Here is a 19,194-nt window from a genome sequence, read left to right on the forward strand (position 1 = left end):
AAATATTTCAATAGTTGTATGATTTTTTTTTTTGAATGAAGCATTTAATAAAATAAGCACAAATTTATGGTAAAAACTCATGTCGTCTCTCATGTAGCCAATGACTCAACCAGATGGAAGGTTTTAATCCGACAGCAAAGATCTACATCGGTGATACATCACCTTGGATCAAATGCACAAACTGTGACTTTTCACATGGCAGAATCACAAGACGACATTGCAGTGGCTTGGTTGGAAAGAGGGACCGCATATTATTGCCACCTGTCCTTTTCTTCTTTCGAGGATGTCTTATTTCTCACGGCTAACTCTAGCTATCTGTCATTGACATTCAGCGGTGAATTCTCATTCTATGGAAATTACACTATACAAGTGACGTACACAAATGCGAACGTCTGGAATTACTCAATAGAGGTGGTTCCATATGATGCAAGTAAGTAAAACTTGAATGTCTAGCCTGGAAACGACAAAATCACAAGCACTTGCATTCACACGGTATGAAAATCTAACATCTTTCTTAAGCTTTGAAAGCAATACATCCGGTTTATTTAGAGCACAAATGTTCAGGTTAAACGTAACCAACTGAAGTGAAGTTCACACTAAGTATTAATTTACATAACACTCGTTTGATAATCAAAGTTTTCAAAGAACATGTTGAAAAGAAAACAAAATTATATATCAGATACTGGTAAAGTGACTTTAAACATAATTAAAGCCGGTTTACATTAGACTCCTACTTGACGTGTTGAGGTCTTTATTTTATTCATATCCTCGCCGGTAGATGGGAGTACCACGCACACAATATCCCCATTGGCGCCATCGGCCTCTCCGGCAGATGAAAATATTACACAGACAGTATCCCCATTTGCGCCATCAGCTTCTCCGGATGAGAAAATCAATAGAGTTGGCGCCATCGTTGGAGGCTCAGTAGCAGCAGTAGTAGTACTATTGCTACTAATGTTCGTCGTATTTAAAATAATAAAGCGCAGAAGATGTAAAAACAGACAAAGCGTAAGTACACGCATCATCGTGTTTATCATTGAAGAGCTCATATAACATTTAACCACACGTTCGAACTCGGAACAAATCATCACTAAATATAGGCTTTCTGCTATTTCCTTCTCTCTATTTTTTCAGAATGATGATTTGCGATACAACATTTTACTTGCTGTAAATTAAATCATGGGCTAGTTTACGGCTCTTTCGCTTAACAGGCAAATGTGCGGCTCGGATAATGTTTTTGTGTGTTTATCCTGTACTGCTAAAAAGTCCACTGGGGATCAGATCCGTTTTAACATAAGAAAAAAATCTTTACAAATCAAAGCTTTATGGTATATTACGAATGACATAAATGCACACTTCATAAATATTGACAAGGTAATGCCCGGGAAGGATGTTGGTCAAGAAGAATGTAAATGAAGGTACATGTGAGAAAAAACGTACCTTGCTTGACACTGGGTGATTTTAAGTTGTGTGAAGGCTTTACGATAAATAGAGTATTTATATCTAGCCGGATGCGGTAGAAAGGAGCGCTGTTGAAATACTGATAAGAGATTAAAATTCAAAGTCAGCCTTATACATACTGAAATTATAAAATGTAGTTGAATACAGTTTTCTTAAGGAAACATCTGTTAATCCATATATATGAAAAACTCCATAGCACTTCAAACTTCGGCCATTAAAAGAAAAATCTTGTTTTGCTGCATGACCACTTTTCCCCACACAGACTTAGACGGGGTGGCTGTGACCAATCTTGAATGAAATTGGTCTTAGCCACCCCGTCTATTAAAATTCATGAGTTTACTTTTCTTGTGTACGTACATACTTATATCAGATGGAAATCTGAGGATTTGCGATTACATCAGGTTGAGAACCCCCCACACGAGAGCAATGAATTAAAATTACTCTTTACAAAGCATGCGGACAAATTTGTTGGTTCCACACATGTCACTTACTCTTTACAAAGCATGACAAATTAGTTGGTTCCACACATGTCACTACAAATACAACACTAACGTTCATTGGAAAGGGACAATTTGAAGCCGCCTATTAAAGCTCGTGCCCGTGTGCAGTGATATGTTCGTCGGTAATGCTGTGAATGAAACATGAACACAGCGGCCCACAAAACATCGTAAGCTTACTATCGTGGTATTTGTACGTGCGTGGTACGTCCGTGATCGTATTTGAGTGCATAAGTTACCGCAGGCTACCACTACCAGTAACTCGCGGTTACTTGAAAAGCCGAGGGTAGCCTAAACTGAATTTTCCTGTAAACGTCTTAATATTTCTTAAAGTACATCACAGCAACTGGACTGCGAGTCTCCTCTTTGAAAATTCATTCGCATTTACTCAATAAAAATATATAGGTGAGTAACAAGGTTTTGAGAGGGTGTGCAACGTGCAAAGTAGAAGAAGCTGCCCCAAGGCACTGTGTAATTTGTCTACTGTTTGCAAGCTGGTTTATCGCGATTCTTTGGGCACGCGACATGTTTTGTTTCCTTGTTTGAAAGGGTATCTCTAGAAGTGCGAGTTTAGCAGCTTCAGATAGCTTTGAGGTTTTTGTATTTGTTGCTGTTCGTAAAATGTGACTACGCTACATCATGAGACACAAACAATCGCAACAACACCAATTCAAAGAAAAGTCAAATTGGACTCCACGAACAGCAAAAACTACAAAAACCTGAAAGCTATCTGAAGCTGCTTAACTCTCACTTCTAGAGATACCCTTTCAAACAAGGAAACAAAACATGTCGCGTGCCCAAAGAATCGCGATAAACTAGCTTGCAAACAGTAGACAAATTACCATAAAAACCCTTCGACAAGGGTCGGGTTTTCGTCTTTGTCATCAACAGAAAAGATTATACGTACACGAATGCGAAAGGCAATTACGCAACACTAAGTATTATACACAACCAGCCAGTGACGACACAGAACAAACAGTAAACAAAGTACACGAACTATTAAACAAAATGTACGAGTACAAACACATCGATCATGATACTTGTAAGTATCTTGATCCAGAAAACATAAAATCCGTACCCCGCAGTGGTACTTATTGCCTAAAAATTCACAAACCTCGGCAAAAATCTAAAAGACTCACTAATCAAAACAAAATTTACTGAAGTAAAGAAACATAGAACAAACAAACTGAACCACCAAACGGACTCACAATGAGACCCAAACATTAATATACTTGCCTCGCTACTCGAAGAGCAAGACCACTAAAATGCATTAAAATAATTTTTCACAAACACAAACTAAGGAAAGAATCTACACTGCGACTGATGAGAAACCACACTCGGGTTTCGAAACGCAAGCGTCAAAGGGCCACTCTATCAACTTGTAACATAATAGGTCCGGCTGCGTCTCGCCATAAGCTTTCCCCACACAAACAATACATTACCGTACACACTAATCCAAACTTTCCTACAAATATCCGAGGCGAAACAAACATTTTTATTAACACAAACAATCGGATTAGAATGTAGGAACACATCTTTGAAACGAATCAAACACAAACTCGACACAAAAACATTTTGGATAGTTAGGTGGGGAGCCTCTTTCACACTTTTTACAATGAAACTTTTAATTTTAATTGTTTTCCAAGTCAACTATCCAAGCATTTTAAGAGGGGTTATCAAAAAGGCCAGAACAGCCAATTTTGACCAACCGGGTTCAAGAACCCGGGAAAGGTGTTAAAAGTGTGCGATAGATGTGTTTACGACATAAACATTACGAACAGTAGGATTAAGATAGGTATGAAAAATCCAAACTGCCCAGTTTCTGTGTGGGGAAAAGTTGGAATGACAAAGCTATTTTTGTCAACATTTTACAGTACAATCTTGTCAATGCACCAATTATAAAAATATTCATTGCCACCATTTGAATATACTTCAGCAGTGTAATGGTCATGCTGCTTGACACTTGAATTAAATCTCTACTAGATATGTATCGAATTAAAGGGACAAAGTTGCTCATTTTTGACATTAGTATTTTGCCATTTAAATTTCTTTTGATAGATTATTCTCACTGAAATATGCTCACTCTCTGGTTATTGCAATTCAATTCTCACTTTTTATAAGGCACATTAACATGTGAAATTTACTGTGACAATTTTTGGTACATACCTTAAATTAAATTATTAAGTGACCACATGTTATATCCATGCATGCATATGAGTTGAGCTGTGACAACCAGAGATTGCAATTGAGCCCATTTGAGTGAGCAGCTGAAAAGCATATTACATTCAACGGAAATTAAAATTACCAAATTTTGTCAAAAATGAGTGACTTTGTCCCTTTAATGGCCAATGAAAATGGCTAAATTCCATGTTTGCTGTTTTGTTAGTTTTGCCTGTCAGTCACTGTAATTTGAAACAATGGTGTATGGACAAGATGTTGGTTTTGTTGTTTACTTTGCAGGTCAGAGTTATATAAATTCATAAGATTTCAGAATTTTTTAGCATTAGCTGCTGTATTTTAGCATGATATGCTCTGTATTGATACAGTTTGTCAGCCTAGCTTGATGACACTTGAGCAGTGGTGTCATTTTTTGTGTCCAAGTGAAGTCTGTTTTTGTGGTTTGTTCCACATTTACAAGTGTGCTGACAAAGTGGAAAAATAGAGCATTTCATCAAACTTGTGCATAAAATCAAACATGAATAATTTAATCATAGAGTTTATCCTATGGTGTTCCCCAGAACAATCCACCCATACCACACTGGAAACAAGAATACTAGTACTCCTTTATCTGGTGATTGGTTTACTAAGTTTAACCTGTTCACCCCCAATTCCCTGTAAACAGGTCCACACTCACCATTGATAGCAATGGGATTGGGCCAAACCATGGTGGTGAAAGGGTTTAACAGTGTAAGAGTTAAACAGTATGTTAAACCATTATCATAACAATCAAAATGCATATTGTGTAAGCAGAGAAATCAGGGTTTCCCTTTCATTAAAAGTACTGAAAAATCTGTAGCATAGTGTTATGTAGGTCATTTCCCCCCACACTCATCATGACCTGAGTTCAATTAGTCTAGAACATTCTCAAGGTCACTGCCCTTAATGACCTCACAACCTTGAATTCAATTAGTCATGTTTGGAATGTTCTGGAAAGTTGATTAGTTGTGTAAGGGAGATAATTTTAGAACAGTAATTAGCATGTCAATAAAAGTTCTAGATTGTTCTTATATGCCTTTATAAAAGGGACGTGCACAGCTTCCAGTCAGACTTTTGGGATCGTGTCTCTTGTGTGTTACTAAACTCCAGCAGTAGTCATTCTCAGACTTTCCAAGACCTTCACTGCCAACGCTGGATTTATACTGTGGACTTTGTGCAGCTTCAAGCCTGCAAGCCAAAGGACTGTTCATTCATCCGACTGACTGTTACAACTCTGAGACTGGAGCTTTGCCGTCCCAGCTGAGATAAGTAGTCTGTACACTTTTAAAGCTTGTACTCTATCCCTGACTTAGCAATTAGTTTTATTTTCGTAATAAATTTTGTTTAAACGTTAACTGCTGAGTTCACCCTTTTGTTCGTTTTCTCTGCACGTAACAAATTGGGGGCTTGTCCGGGGTACGAATATTTTGAGCCGTTTGACAACATTTTGACAGCCTTTTCAAAACCACTGTATACTGTGAACTCAGCGAAATTTATCATGGCGGAATTCAAGCCAGACGAATTTATGGATGACCTTGATCAGGACACATTTAATTCCCTCAGAAAAGACAACCTCATAGCACTGGCAATTTCCTTAAAGTAGATGTCAAAAGATCTATGCGCAAGCGAGAAATACAGTTCAAGATTGCAAAACATTTAGTTAATTCTGGCCATTTTGAGGAGTCTGCCTTAAAAGATTATGAGCCTGAGTCTTCCTCTGAACTCAGAAAATTAGAATTAGAATTGCAGACAAATTTGGAGATTAAGAAACTAGAATTACAAATGGAAGAAGACAGAAAGAAAAAGAATTACAAATGGAAAAAGAGAGACAGGCATTAGAAAAAGAAAAAATACGAATGCAGTTAGAAATGGAAGAAAGACAGAAAGAAAAAGAAAGGCAGGAAAGATTAGAAATGGAAGAAAGACAGAGAGAAAAAGAATTGCGATTAGAAGAACAGCGATTACAGGTAGAAATAAAACGTTTAGAGCTTGGACAGTCAGGAAAATTCTTCCCTTCAGACAAGTTCGACATCACTAAGCATTTCAGGTTAGTTCCCCCTTTCCAAGAAAAGGATGTTGATAAATATTTCCTCATTTTGAGAAAATTGCTCAGAGTCTGAATTGGCCTAAGGAGTCCTGGTCTATGCTTTTGCAGAGTGCTTTGGTGGGTAAAGCCAGAGAAATTTACATTCAGTTGTCAGTAGAGCAGGCTTCAGATTATGATTCTGTGAAGGAATTAATTCTCAAGGGCTATGAGTTGGTGCCTGAAGCTTACCGTCAGAAATTTAGGGATTGTGAGAAGGTGAAGGATCAAACTTATGTTGAATTTGCTCGAACAAAAGAACAACTGTTTGATCGTTGGTGTTCTTCGGGAAAAGGTCAGTCAGAATTATGACAAATTACGACAACTTGTTTGATTGAGAATTTAAGAGGTGCATTCGGAGTGACATCAAGACGTTTATCAATGAACAAAAGGCAGATACATTGGAGGTTGCTGCACGTTTGGCCGATGATTATTCATTGACCCACAAATCTTCATTTCTCAGCAAACCATCCCAGTCCTTTTCATACAGAAACAATGCAGGTAAATTTAACTCCTCCTTTTCATCCAAGAATTTTTCAAAGGACAGTAGGAAATCAAATGACAACAGTTCACAAAATTCAAGTAACACTTCCACATCATCAGATCCCAAGTCTCAATCTCCTTCTGACAAACAGTTCGGTACACTTTCTTGTAATTATTGTAAGAAAGACGGCCATTTAATGTCAGATGTTTCAAATTGAAAAGAAAACGTGAAGGTCAAAGTGGTCAAAGTGGATCTAAGCCAACGGCTTTATTTCTTCATCAACTCAATTAGAGTCTAATAATGTGTGTAACACATTTTCTGAGGTTAAAGCCCTCTCATCCCCAATTAATGAGGTCAAGGTCAATTCTTCTCAAGATAGCATTATGGGTATTTCGAACCATTTATTCACGATGGTTTTATATCACTTTCTAGTGATTTCTCTTCCGCTACCCCTGTCAAAATTTTAAGAGATACCGGGGCTTCCCAGTCTCTTTTGTTGGCAGATACCCTGCCGTTTTCTGAAAAGTCATTTCAGGTTCTAAAGTTCTTATTAAGGGGGTAGATTGCAATGACTACATTCCTGTTCCTCTCCATAATGTCTATTTGTCTTCGGACTTTTGTTCTGGACCTGTGACTTTAGGTATTAGGCCTTTTTTGCCTTTTGAAGGGATTCACCTTCTCTTGGAAACGACCTTGCTGGGGACAAGGTCATTACTAATCCACTTGTGACTGATAATCCTAGTTTAGATCAGGATCCAGAGCCAATTGAACAAGAGATACCCGATTTATTTCCTTCATGTGCCATTACTCGAGCCATGTCAAAGAAAACTTCCGAGAATCAAAATACTCTCAAAAATAATGTCACAGATGTTGACTTAAATGACACCTTTCTCAGTCAGGTGTTTGACACGGATCATTCCGTTATCCCTCGTGGATTTGAAACTTCCAGTAAAACTTCTGCTGACCAAAGTCAGACATTTTCTAGATCAAATCTCATTGCAGAACAACACAAAGACCCAGATATTTTGTCTTTGTTTGACAGGGTAGATGATGAAGGTAAAACTTCAGATAGCTCTGTTTCCTATTATACAAAATCTGGTATTCTCATGCGTAAATGGAGACCTCCAGATGTTTTGGTTGATGACGATTGGGCTATAAAACATCAAATTGTGGTTCCAAAGCCCTACCGTGCTGAAATATTGCGCCTGGCCCATGAAACCCCCTGGGCTGGTCACTTAGGAGTCAGGAAAACTTATCATAAAATTCTCAGTCACTTTTATTGGCCTAATCTCAGGCAGGATGTAACACATTTCTGTAAAACTTGTCACACATGTCAAATGGTAGGAAAGCCAAATCAGACCATTCCAAAGGCCCCTTTACAGCCAATTCCTGCATTTCAAGAACCATTTAGTAGGATACTAATAGACTGTGTTGGGCCCCTACCAAAAACAAGATCAGGAAATGAGTACATGCTGACAATAATGTGTACATCAACTCGGTTCCCAGAAGCCATACCACTGAGAAATATAAAGACAAAGACTATAGTGAAAGCTTTAGTCAAATTTTTCACTTTATTTGGCCTCCCTAAATGTGTCCAGTCCGATCAAGGCTCCAACTTTATGTCTGGTATTTTTCAACAAGTAATGGATCAGCTAGGCATTAAACAGTATAGGTCATCCGCCTATCATCCAGAAAGTCAGGGTGCTCTTGAGCGATTTCATCAAACTTTGAAAAACATGATTAGGACCTACTGTTTTGACACAGAGAAGCAGTGGGATGAAGGAATTCATTTTTTGCTCTTTGCTGTTAGAGAGTCAATTCAAGAGTCTCTTGGTTTTAGCCCATTTGAGCTTGTATTTGGACATACAGTCCGTGGCCCACTTAAGCTCGTTAAAGAAAATTCCTATCAGACGATGATGATTGTCTGAATATTTTGCAATATGTCTCAGATTTTCGTACAAAGCTCTCTAAAGCATGTGAATTAGCCAGAGAAAATCTTGAGTCATCTCAGCAGTCAATGAAAACCAAATATGATAAAAACACCTCAAAACGGAAGTTTGAACCAGGTCAAAAAGTTCTTGTTCTACTTCCAATTCCTGGAAACCACTCCATGCTCGTTACTTTGGGCCATACCTAATTGATAAGAAATTGAGTGATTTAAATTACATCATAATAACACCTGACAGGCGAAAACAAAAACAGCTATGTCACATAAATATGCTTAAGCCATATTTGGATAGGGATAATCCTACTAAAAACAAGCCTGTCAGTACAGTCAGTTCTGGCCATTATGAAGATAGTGATACTGAAACTGACTTTAGTGAAAATACTCTAAACTCAAAGCTGGGCTCGGTCAAGCTTCAGAACTCAGAAATCCTGGAGAAGCTGGAGTCTACAAAGTTGGCACACCTCCAGCCAGAACAACAACAACAGGTGAAAGAACTGCTCCATGAATATAAACACCTGTTTCAAGATGTTCCAACGAGGACAAACGTCATCTATCACGACGATGATGTTGGGACAGTAAGCCAGTGGAACAACATCCAGACGGACTGAATCCTGCGAAAAGCGGAATATCTCCAGGAGGAAGCCAAGTATTTGCCGAGCAATGACTTTATCGAACTCAATAAAAATAACCGGACTTTGCCATGCATACTTTATGCCAATACAGTGCCATTTCAAGTTTTCCAATACCAAATTGCAAGAGGATAGTCATGGGACAGATCATCTTGTTTGCTATTTTTAACAATTTTGCAAATTTAACAAATCCCAGAGAAACTACTCTACAATTGAAAAAGAGTGTTTATCTTTGATATTAGCTTTACAGCATTTTGAAGTTTATGTTACTTCTTCAAATCAGCCAATAGTGGTTTATATTGATCACAACCCTCTTGTTTTTCTGCAGAAATTTAAAGGCAAAAATCAGAGATTGCTAAGATGGAGTTTAATGTTACAGGAGTTTAATCTTGACATTAGACATATCAAAGGCAGAGACAATTTAATTGCAGACTGTCTCTCTCGTATTTAGAGTTTATTGTTGTTCACTTTCAAGAAATTTTATTGTTGTTCACTTTCAAGAAATTTTACTTTAGAGTAAAACAAAAATTTGAGTACTTAAATCCTTTTCAAGATTACATTTGTAAAAGAAAGATTTTTCTTTGAAAAATTTTCTTTTTGAAGAGGGGGTGTGTTATGTAGGTCATTTCCCCCACACTCATCATGACCTGAGTTCAATTAGTCTAGAACATTCTCAAGGTCACTGCCCTTGATGACCTCACAACCTTGAATTCAATTAGTCATGTTTGGAATGTTCTGGAAAGTTGATTAGTTGTGTAAGGGAGATAATTTTAGAACAGTAATTAGCATGTCAATAAAAGTTCTAGATTGTTCTTATATGCCTTTATAAAAGGGACGTGCACAGCTTCCAGTCAGACTTTTGGGATCGTGTCTCTTGTGTGTTACTAAACTCCAGCAGTAGTCATTCTCAAGACTTTCAAGACCTTCACTGCCAACGCTGGATTTATACTGTGGACTTTGTGCAGCTTCAAGCCTGCAAGCCAAAGGACTGTTCATTCATCCGACTGACTGTTACAACTCTGAGACTGGAGCTTTGCCGTCCCAGCTGAGATAAGTAGTCTGTACACTTTTAAAGCTTGTACTCTATCCCTGACTTAGCAATTAGTTTTATTTTCGTAATAAATTTTGTTTAAACGTAAACTGCTGAGTTCACCCTTTTGTTCGTTTTCTCTGCACGTAACATAGAATTATCGAGATTTTTTTCTACAAGAGTAGTTTTACCCATGCTGGTCAAATGGGACTGACACCATGTTATTGAAAGTATTCTTAGGTAAGGCTGACATCCATATCTAGACTTGTTCTTGTCACAAGCAGAAGCAAATAAAAAATTTGCAGACATCCCTTGCTGGTATCCATCTGTATTGACCTGTGTTGTAAATCCCCACCTCAATTTTTGAACGTTGAAGATTCGATCAATTTGTAATATTGTATTTTTTTTGAAACTGGGGGAGGGTCACAAATTTTTCAGCTTTGCTTTGGGGAGGATCATAAATTTTTGGTCACTCTCTTATGCAATCTACCTCCCCCCTGCTAATTTACGTCCAGTCCCTAAGACAAAAAAAACAGATACAAACAAAGACGTTTCAGGACAGAAATCTTAAATATTTTAAATACATGTGAACAAAATTGGTATTTAGAGTAACAAGATCAATTGTAATAAAAATTAGAATGACTGAAACTTCCAAATTGTACGCGAAATTAGACTAATCGGAGTCCGAGTACGGCTGTCAGATCTACGGTTACGTGAATGAAACACGGTGGTGTACGGTACGGACATCTGGCGAAGAAAGACGCTGTTAAGAGTTGTTTTCTGAGGCCGCGATGTTGAATGTGAAGTTGAAGACTCCTCCGGTGATTTGAGAATAGCCCGGGTAACTGGTTTTGAACTTGCTGGCTACACCATTGCAAGGATTGCGAAGTATTGATCGCCGCGTTGTCGGAGGAGCCGATCTATCACATTTGTCTTTGCCGTGGCCGCCACGGGTATCGATACTTTTCGTGGCTGTTTGTGTACGCTGACGTAAACCGGCAAGATTTACGTCACGGTCGTGGGTCAAGCTCGACTGGTACAAGTTCCCGTTGTTATTGTCCGAAGCCAGTCGTTGAAGACAGCAACTTCGGGACGCGTTTCCGTAACGGTTTTTTTCCGTTTATTTTCTCTGCAACCTGACGAGAGCTTTGACGTCTTCGGTCGAGACCGCAGCAAATCATGCAGATGTCAATGCTTCGGTGTACCTTCGCCGTAACACTGCTTCCATCGTAGTCACAGTATTTTGTTCTGTCCGTGCCGAGATATTAGTTTCACTTCGATAATAAAATTCTGATTCAAAATGTTCAAAATAAATACAGTTCTGCCAATCGTAATAATTATTTTCTTCACCACAGATATACAATCCGCTTCAGTATTTATTGTTGTTCAGGAGCCGGCAACAATATTTACCAATAGAAAGTAGTACGGGATAATAACTAATTTGCATAATTTAGCGTGAAATAATTTCTTAACCATGGTTTTCTATGTAAACATTTAATGGCACGTGACCTGTTTTCGAAATGCTTTGAAGTTGATAAAACACGTGAAATACTTTGCTGAAAGCAAGCAATTAGAAAATATTAAAAAGCATCGATAATATTAGCTCAATCAAAAGCTAAAATACTTAGAAACGTGTCAACATTTTTAGAAAATTCAAAAAATATACAGGGACTATATTATCTCTGTCTGTGAAAATACCAACTTTATTTCACTGCCAACATATTGGTAATCTGTGGTACATATGTAATAATAGTGTTTATTTACGGCCATATCTAATCTCGCTTTATATAGACATATTACTAGAAGTGGGTATATCCGCGATTTTTTTAATTTTTTCACATACATCTATGATATTATAGTTGATACCGGTTGACGCACAGGAACCGAAGCAGGATGCCAAATTAATTGAATCGAAACGCTCAACAGATGAAAGAGTGGTAAGTGTCTTTACGTCCTATGTTCATACGAAATCTGTGTGCTTCAGAATCTAGTATAAATTAGGGTAGGGTTATTAATATGCGCATTTAAAATCCTTTTATAGGTAACAGCGTAAAGCCAAATCTTAGAGAATGACATTTTACATGTAGCTTTATACCATGAATCAATGTTAGACATAGCAATCTCCCTCACAGCAGGAATTGAAAATACATTTCAACGATGTTCTCTAACTTGATCACATTTTTATGTATTTCATGAACGTCACTTGCCGTTTATATTTTTATGTATTCGTCTATTTATTTATTTATTTATTTATTTATTTATTTATTTATTATTTATTTATTTATTTATTTATTTATTTATTTATTTATTTATTTATTTATTTATTTATGAAATCGCTTTTAAAACACGGGCTCACTAAAACAATATGAACAGCCAATCGCACAAAGCAACGACAAGGAAATTCAATGGCAGAGATGATGAGCTGCTACGCAATTACGTACAGAGGTGACTGCAACGATGGTAAAATAAAAATGAACAGTTATCAAAAGCAAGGTTATATCTATTTTACTAGGCATCGATTAAGGGAAATGTTTGTCAGAGAAATTATTCTTGTAATACTTTGAAGAGCCTTCATGGAAAACCTGTGTCAGTTTAGTTCATTATTGTCCTAAAACATTTCTGTGTTCCACAAAGCCCTTCCAACTTTTACATCGGCGACATCGCTCCCAAGGAGGAGAGCGGTAGCCATTTTGTTTGTTTACTTTGTTTAATATAAAATTGCAAATATAGTTCGGGAACGCTCTAAATCCGATGACGTTTATCGTGCATATGGCGGGTCTCTTAAGCTATTCTTACTTTTTGTTACCTCATTGGGCTGCGCGGTCTCGTCTACAACACTCACTGTTTTTCTGAAGCCAATCGGTATCCGAAATGCATTGTGTAAATAATAGTGTTTATTTACGGCCATATCTAGTCTCGCTTTATATAGACTACATTACTAGAAGTGGGTATATCTGCGATTTTTTAAATTTTTTCACCCACATCTATGATATTATAGTTGATACCGGTTGACGCACAGGAACCGAAGCAGGATGCCAAATTAATTAAATCGAAACGCTCAACAGATGAAAAAGTGGTAAGTGTCTTTAGGTATCTTTCGACATTAAATTCGGTCCTATGTTCATACGGAATCTATGTGCTTCAGAATCTAGTATAAATTAGGGTAGGGTTATTAATATGCGCATTTAAAATTCTCTTATAAGTAACAGCGTAAAGCCAAACCTTAGAGAATGACATTTTACATGTAGCTTTATACCACGAATAAAGGTAAGACATAGCAATCTCCCTTACAGCAGGAATTGCAAATATTATATATATATATAATATATATATAATATATATATATATATATATATATATATATATATTTATCATACATGCTATGCCTGTATTGCCATTCTTCTATTGTTCAGACGGTACTGATATGAGCCCATATTTTAACTAGTGAAAATACGAATTATATTTTCACTGTAACCGAACTACTTACAGCGACGCGGACGCGTGACCTTCGCTGTGAACAGCTGAGCGAATAAGACAAATGACAGTCCGAAACGTCATTATGATTATGGTCAAAATTCTGTTGTTTGCAGTCACTTCATGGGCATTGCACTTAGGCACAAGTACAGTTGTACCAAAAACATACAAACAAACGACGAAAATTTGTATAATTTGTCGACACCTGTCGATTCACGGCCGGTGCACGGTGTAGTGTTTTCGTGTCGTCTACTCTGCTGAAGAGTACACCATGGATGTTTGATTACACGTAATGATATCGGTTGACAGGGCATCATGATAGAATCGCTTTACGACAAGTTTCCTGTTGATGAGCTTAAAGTATCTGGGCGGTGAATTACATCGTTTACAGTCGTAAATGAGCCACGAAAATCCAACCGCACTGAAAATACTCGCGACAGACAAGGTTGAAGGTGCACATGATATTTCCGATTTGTACCTGTCAGTGCACAGGTCATGTTCGTGTCTGGTGGCACCGATGCGGTGCGGGTTTCAGATACAATGTACCATCTAGGGAAAGTAAAACTTTTGCTTAGGTTGTTAAAGGAAGTTTAGTTCTATTTAGGCAAGCCAGGAACGAAAATATACGAGCAGACGACGGAAATACCTTTGAAATGTTTTATTCGTACAGCAACAAATAAAAATCACGAACGAGTTACGACACTACAGCTTACAGTGTACTCACTTCATGTTTTCACTAATCCGCTTACTGAGATGGTAAATTCGGCATATTTTACGTCTGGGAACATGTATAATTCTTCGAGATAAACTGACTGGTACGGGTATTATATCCACTGTATGTGCATTCATAGATGTCGCAGAGCTGCTTGCTCTGTGCTCTCAGCTGTTCATACTCGATAGAGTTTGAGCGTGGCGCGAGTATTTTGACCCGATTTTTGGCGGCCTCATAACTTTCACGCAGGGATGAGATTATGTATCAAACACGAAAACACACCCATTTTACAAACTCCCGCCTATGTTTTACATCCACCGTCATTTTAAACTAAAAATAAATCTTCTTCAAATTGTGAAAACCTGTGTCAACATCGTAATATTTAAATTGTTTGCTTTAAAAGTGCTCCATAAACCCTCCTTTGAAGTGGAATGGCCCAATAGCGGAATAATATAAGAAGTGATACGGTTGTCATCACTCCTTAGCAACCAACTTTTTATAAGTACAGCCTGGAGGAAGCAAGGTCGATTTCAAGTTGATTTCGTTGCTAATTTCGGAGCGTCTGTAGGAAAACAGTCATAACCAAAGCATGCATGTATGATAAAGGGGTTATTACACGAAGTTTGGGCGATACCACGTCGTATTCTCGTGATGTGTCCGTATTTTGACTCGTTGCTGCGCAACTCGTCAAAATACGGACACATCACTCGAATACGACGCGGTATCGCCCAAACTTCGTGTAATAACCCTAAATATATATATATATATATATATATATATATATATATATATATATATATATATATATATATATATATATATATATAAATAAACAGATTACTTCAAGTACAAAGTAATAAAATCTATTACTTAAGTTTCATGCATCTTGCAATCCTCAGATAGAGTGAAAGGATTACTAGCTCGACACTCTTACGTATATGATTGGGACGAACCATTCTATTTGTAGGTAGTGTTAAAATTCGATAAATAATATTTGTTTTGGTGGCGACATTTTGAAACCAACTCAGAGCGTTTGTTTAACAGTGTAGATTTGTCAGCATTGATAATGTGTAGCTTTTCTGATATACAAAGATTACATCGCTTGTTCATGTTAGAGTAGCTCAATGCTTTATCAATAATTGACCATGAAATGTCAAAGTCTTGTCCCTTATTTCTTAAGTTCCATACAAATTTTGACAACTCGGTGTCGTTTTTGTATCTCTCGTTACGGAACGATTTCATGTGATTAGTGTAGCGCGTCTTGAAGGTGTTATCAGTGAGGCCGATATAAACCCTCTCTCCGTTGTCCTCATTGATACTTTGGCCTTGTACACCACGCCTTTGACTTGACAGTTACCCTTCAAGGGGCATGCCGACTTAACCCTGCAATTGCAATCAGCTGGTTGGTCCTTACGCTGTTCTCCGGAGATTACCCTCTTATTGTGTGATTTGATTATACTTGCCATATTCTTCATACAGCTATAACTCACTTTAATTGTGTTTCCATTGAAGATCTTGTGAAGTTTAGACCCCTTTGGAAAATACTTATCGACAAGTTGGAGAAATTTCCTGCCGATGTTAGTTTCAACGTTCTTGCTGAAAGGGGGGTTGAACCACGTGATATGACGCTTCCTGTTATTACTTCTCCTCCTTGATTGGTTGGTCTTGGTGAATTCAATTTGCTCGGTGTAACCGTTTGCCTTTAGCGCTGTATTGTATCGCCCTTTATATTTATCAAAGATGCCCTTATCACTAGATATTGTTGAGATGTGTTTGCTTATTGCGTCAGGTATGTGATTAATAATGGTTGGCGGGTGATTAGACTGCTTATGGACATACATTGTTTGGTCGTTTGGTTTACGATACGGGTAGAACTTGCCGTCGTTCAGATTAAATGTCACATCCAAGAAGTTTGTAATCTTCTGGTTTTTCTCGATCGTGATTTTCAGGCCAATGTCACGAAATATCTTTGTGATTTCCTTTCTGATCTTATCCGCCTTGCTGGCCGTGATATTTTTGAGTACACCAAGCCCGTCATCCCGGTATAAGCCGATATGATTCTTATCATACTTTTTGGCGAGGGTGTTAAGTATATAAAGACCCACCAGTTCGCATATTTCAGCACCATCGAAGCTGCCCATCGCCACATCGAATAAATCCTTATTCTCTCTTTTAATCCAGGGTGTTATGTCGTCAAAAAGGAGGGTCTTCCTCGAGTGCATTATGATAACAACCACTTCATCAGAAATCGAAGTATATACTCTCATACTCTCGCAAAATCAAGCGATTTACGCAAGAGATCTTCTGAGATAGATGGATAGAAGTTGACAGTGTCAAATGTAATGAATCTACATTTTGATTTACCTCGTATCCCCTTGAACCAGTCAATGACAGCTGATGAATTCCCTCTTGTCGATAAGTATTTTCTAAAGGGGTCTAAACTTCACAAGATCTTCAATAGAAACACAATTAAAGTGAGTTATAGCTGTATGAAGAATATGGCAAGTATAATCAAATCGCACAATAAGAGGGTAATCTCCGGAGAACAGCGTAAGGACCAACCAGCTGATTGCAATTGCAGGGTTAAGTCGGCATGCCCCTTGAAGGGTAACTGTCAAGTCAAAGGCGTGGTGTACAAGGCCAAAGTATCAACGGAGGACAACGGAGAGAGGGTTTATATCGGCCTCACTGATAACACCTTCAAGACGCGCTACACTAATCACATGAAATCGTTCCGTAACGAGAGATACAAAAACGACACCGAGTTGTCAAATTTGTATGGAACTTAAGAAATAAGGGACAAGACTTTGACATTTCATGGTCAATTATTGACAAAGCATCGAGCTACTCTAACATAAGCAAGCGATGTAATCTTTGTATATCAGAAAAGCTGCACATTATCAATGCTGACAAATCTACACTGTTAAACAAACGCTCTGAGTTGGTTTCAAAATGTCGCCACCAAAACAAATATTATTTATCGAATTTTAACACTACCTACAAATAGAATGGTTCGTCCCAATCATATATGTAAGAGTGTCGAGCTAGTAATCCTTTCACTCTATCTGAGGATTGCAAGATGCATGAAACTTAAGTAATAGATTTCATTACTTTGTACTTGAAGTAATCTGTTTATTTATAACGCTCTGCTTTTGCATTGAGCACTGTAATTTCCCACGAGGACATCTGAATACTTCGATATATATATATATATATATATATATATATATATATATATATATATATATATATATATATATATATATATATATATTAATTCATTTATTTATTTATATTCATGAATACCCTTTTAAAACACGGACTCACTAAAACAATATGAGCAGCAAATTGTACAGAGTAGCGACAATGAAATTAAATGGCAGAGATGATGAACTGCTACGCAATTACTATACAAAGGTGACTGCAAAGATGCTAAAATGAAAATGAACAGTTACCAAAAGCAAGGTATATCTATATCACTCTGCATCAGTTAAGTGTTTGTTTACACTGAGAGCTACCATGTCAACAGGCGTCCGCGTGCGACATCGCTGTCACGCCTCTCGCTCACTGCCTGTTCGGAGGTAGACCGTCCCGTGCGAACGGCTGAATGTTTGCTAGAGCTTGTTTAAAATAAGGGAGCGTTCAGTTATTATGGCTGGGGATGGGCCGGCAAATTCTTCCTGCGCATCAGTCAAAATAAAATACCCGTTGTACCAAAAAATTGATGACCCCTTTTAAGATGACAAAAAGTTCGTGACCCCCCCCCCCACACACACACACATTGCTTGAGTAAAGCTGCACACACGAATACCTCGGGGCGGGGTATGGAGCGATAGAATCCCCCCAAAAGATCTTACATTTTTTCAAATGACCTTCCTTACAAACTCACAAGGTGTTAATGCTTAGATTTCCACTTCTGACGTGCTATAATTTTGAAATTACCCCTCACAGGGGTTGGACAGAATTACAGGTGGATCGCAATATTTTTGCGCAAGCGTGTGTGTACAAAATTTTGATATTTGGATTTTTAATTGAAAATCAGCTGTTGATAATGTTGATTCACTATACATGGTAATGTATGAGAAAACTATGTAATACTTTTTCAATGCAAAACTATATCTATGCATTTATAGATATTTGATAATTTACATAGATGTACTTAAAATGAAATAGGGTTGTCACAACTGGCATGTGGACAAAAAGTTTGACTTTAGAATTTCACCAAAAATGTTCATCCACTATACATGGGAGTCAATGATAAAATTGTGAATAATTTTTTTCCAATGAAAAACTTGGTATACTTGTGCATATACAGACGTTCAATAATTAACATAATTGTACTTGATTAGAATATGATGGTTAAAGGTGCATATTATGTGTGCAAGAAATCTGATTATGGAATTTCATTGAAAACGTTCATCCACTATACATGGGAGTCTATGAGGAAAGTATGAATAATTTTTTTTCCAATACAAAAATAGGTAAACCCGTGTATTTATGTACTCTCGATTATTGATATTAATGTACTTGATTAGATTATGGTGGTAACAAATGGATGTGTTTGCCAGAAATTGGATTTTGGAATTATACCAAAATGTAGATTCACTGTACATGGGAGTCTATGAGGAAACTATGAATAATTTTTTTCCAATAAAAAACTATCAAAATCTGTGTATTTAT

At 37.4% G+C, this 19,194-nt stretch overlaps 1 long non-coding RNA gene across 1 annotated transcript; it reads left to right on the top strand.

Moving 5' to 3' along the window:
* Window positions 1–824: 824 nt before the first annotated feature.
* LOC139128561 (uncharacterized) lies at window positions 825–13,392 on the top strand. The gene is made up of 3 exons (XR_011551337.1): window positions 825–1,008; window positions 12,188–12,265; window positions 13,327–13,392. It is a non-coding gene; the product is annotated as an uncharacterized lncRNA (long non-coding RNA).
* Window positions 13,393–19,194: the final 5,802 nt, after the last annotated feature.

This window comes from Ptychodera flava, unplaced genomic scaffold (assembly GCF_041260155.1).
Source record: "Ptychodera flava strain L36383 unplaced genomic scaffold, AS_Pfla_20210202 Scaffold_59__1_contigs__length_806204_pilon, whole genome shotgun sequence".
Taxonomy (NCBI): Eukaryota; Metazoa; Hemichordata; class Enteropneusta; family Ptychoderidae; genus Ptychodera; species Ptychodera flava.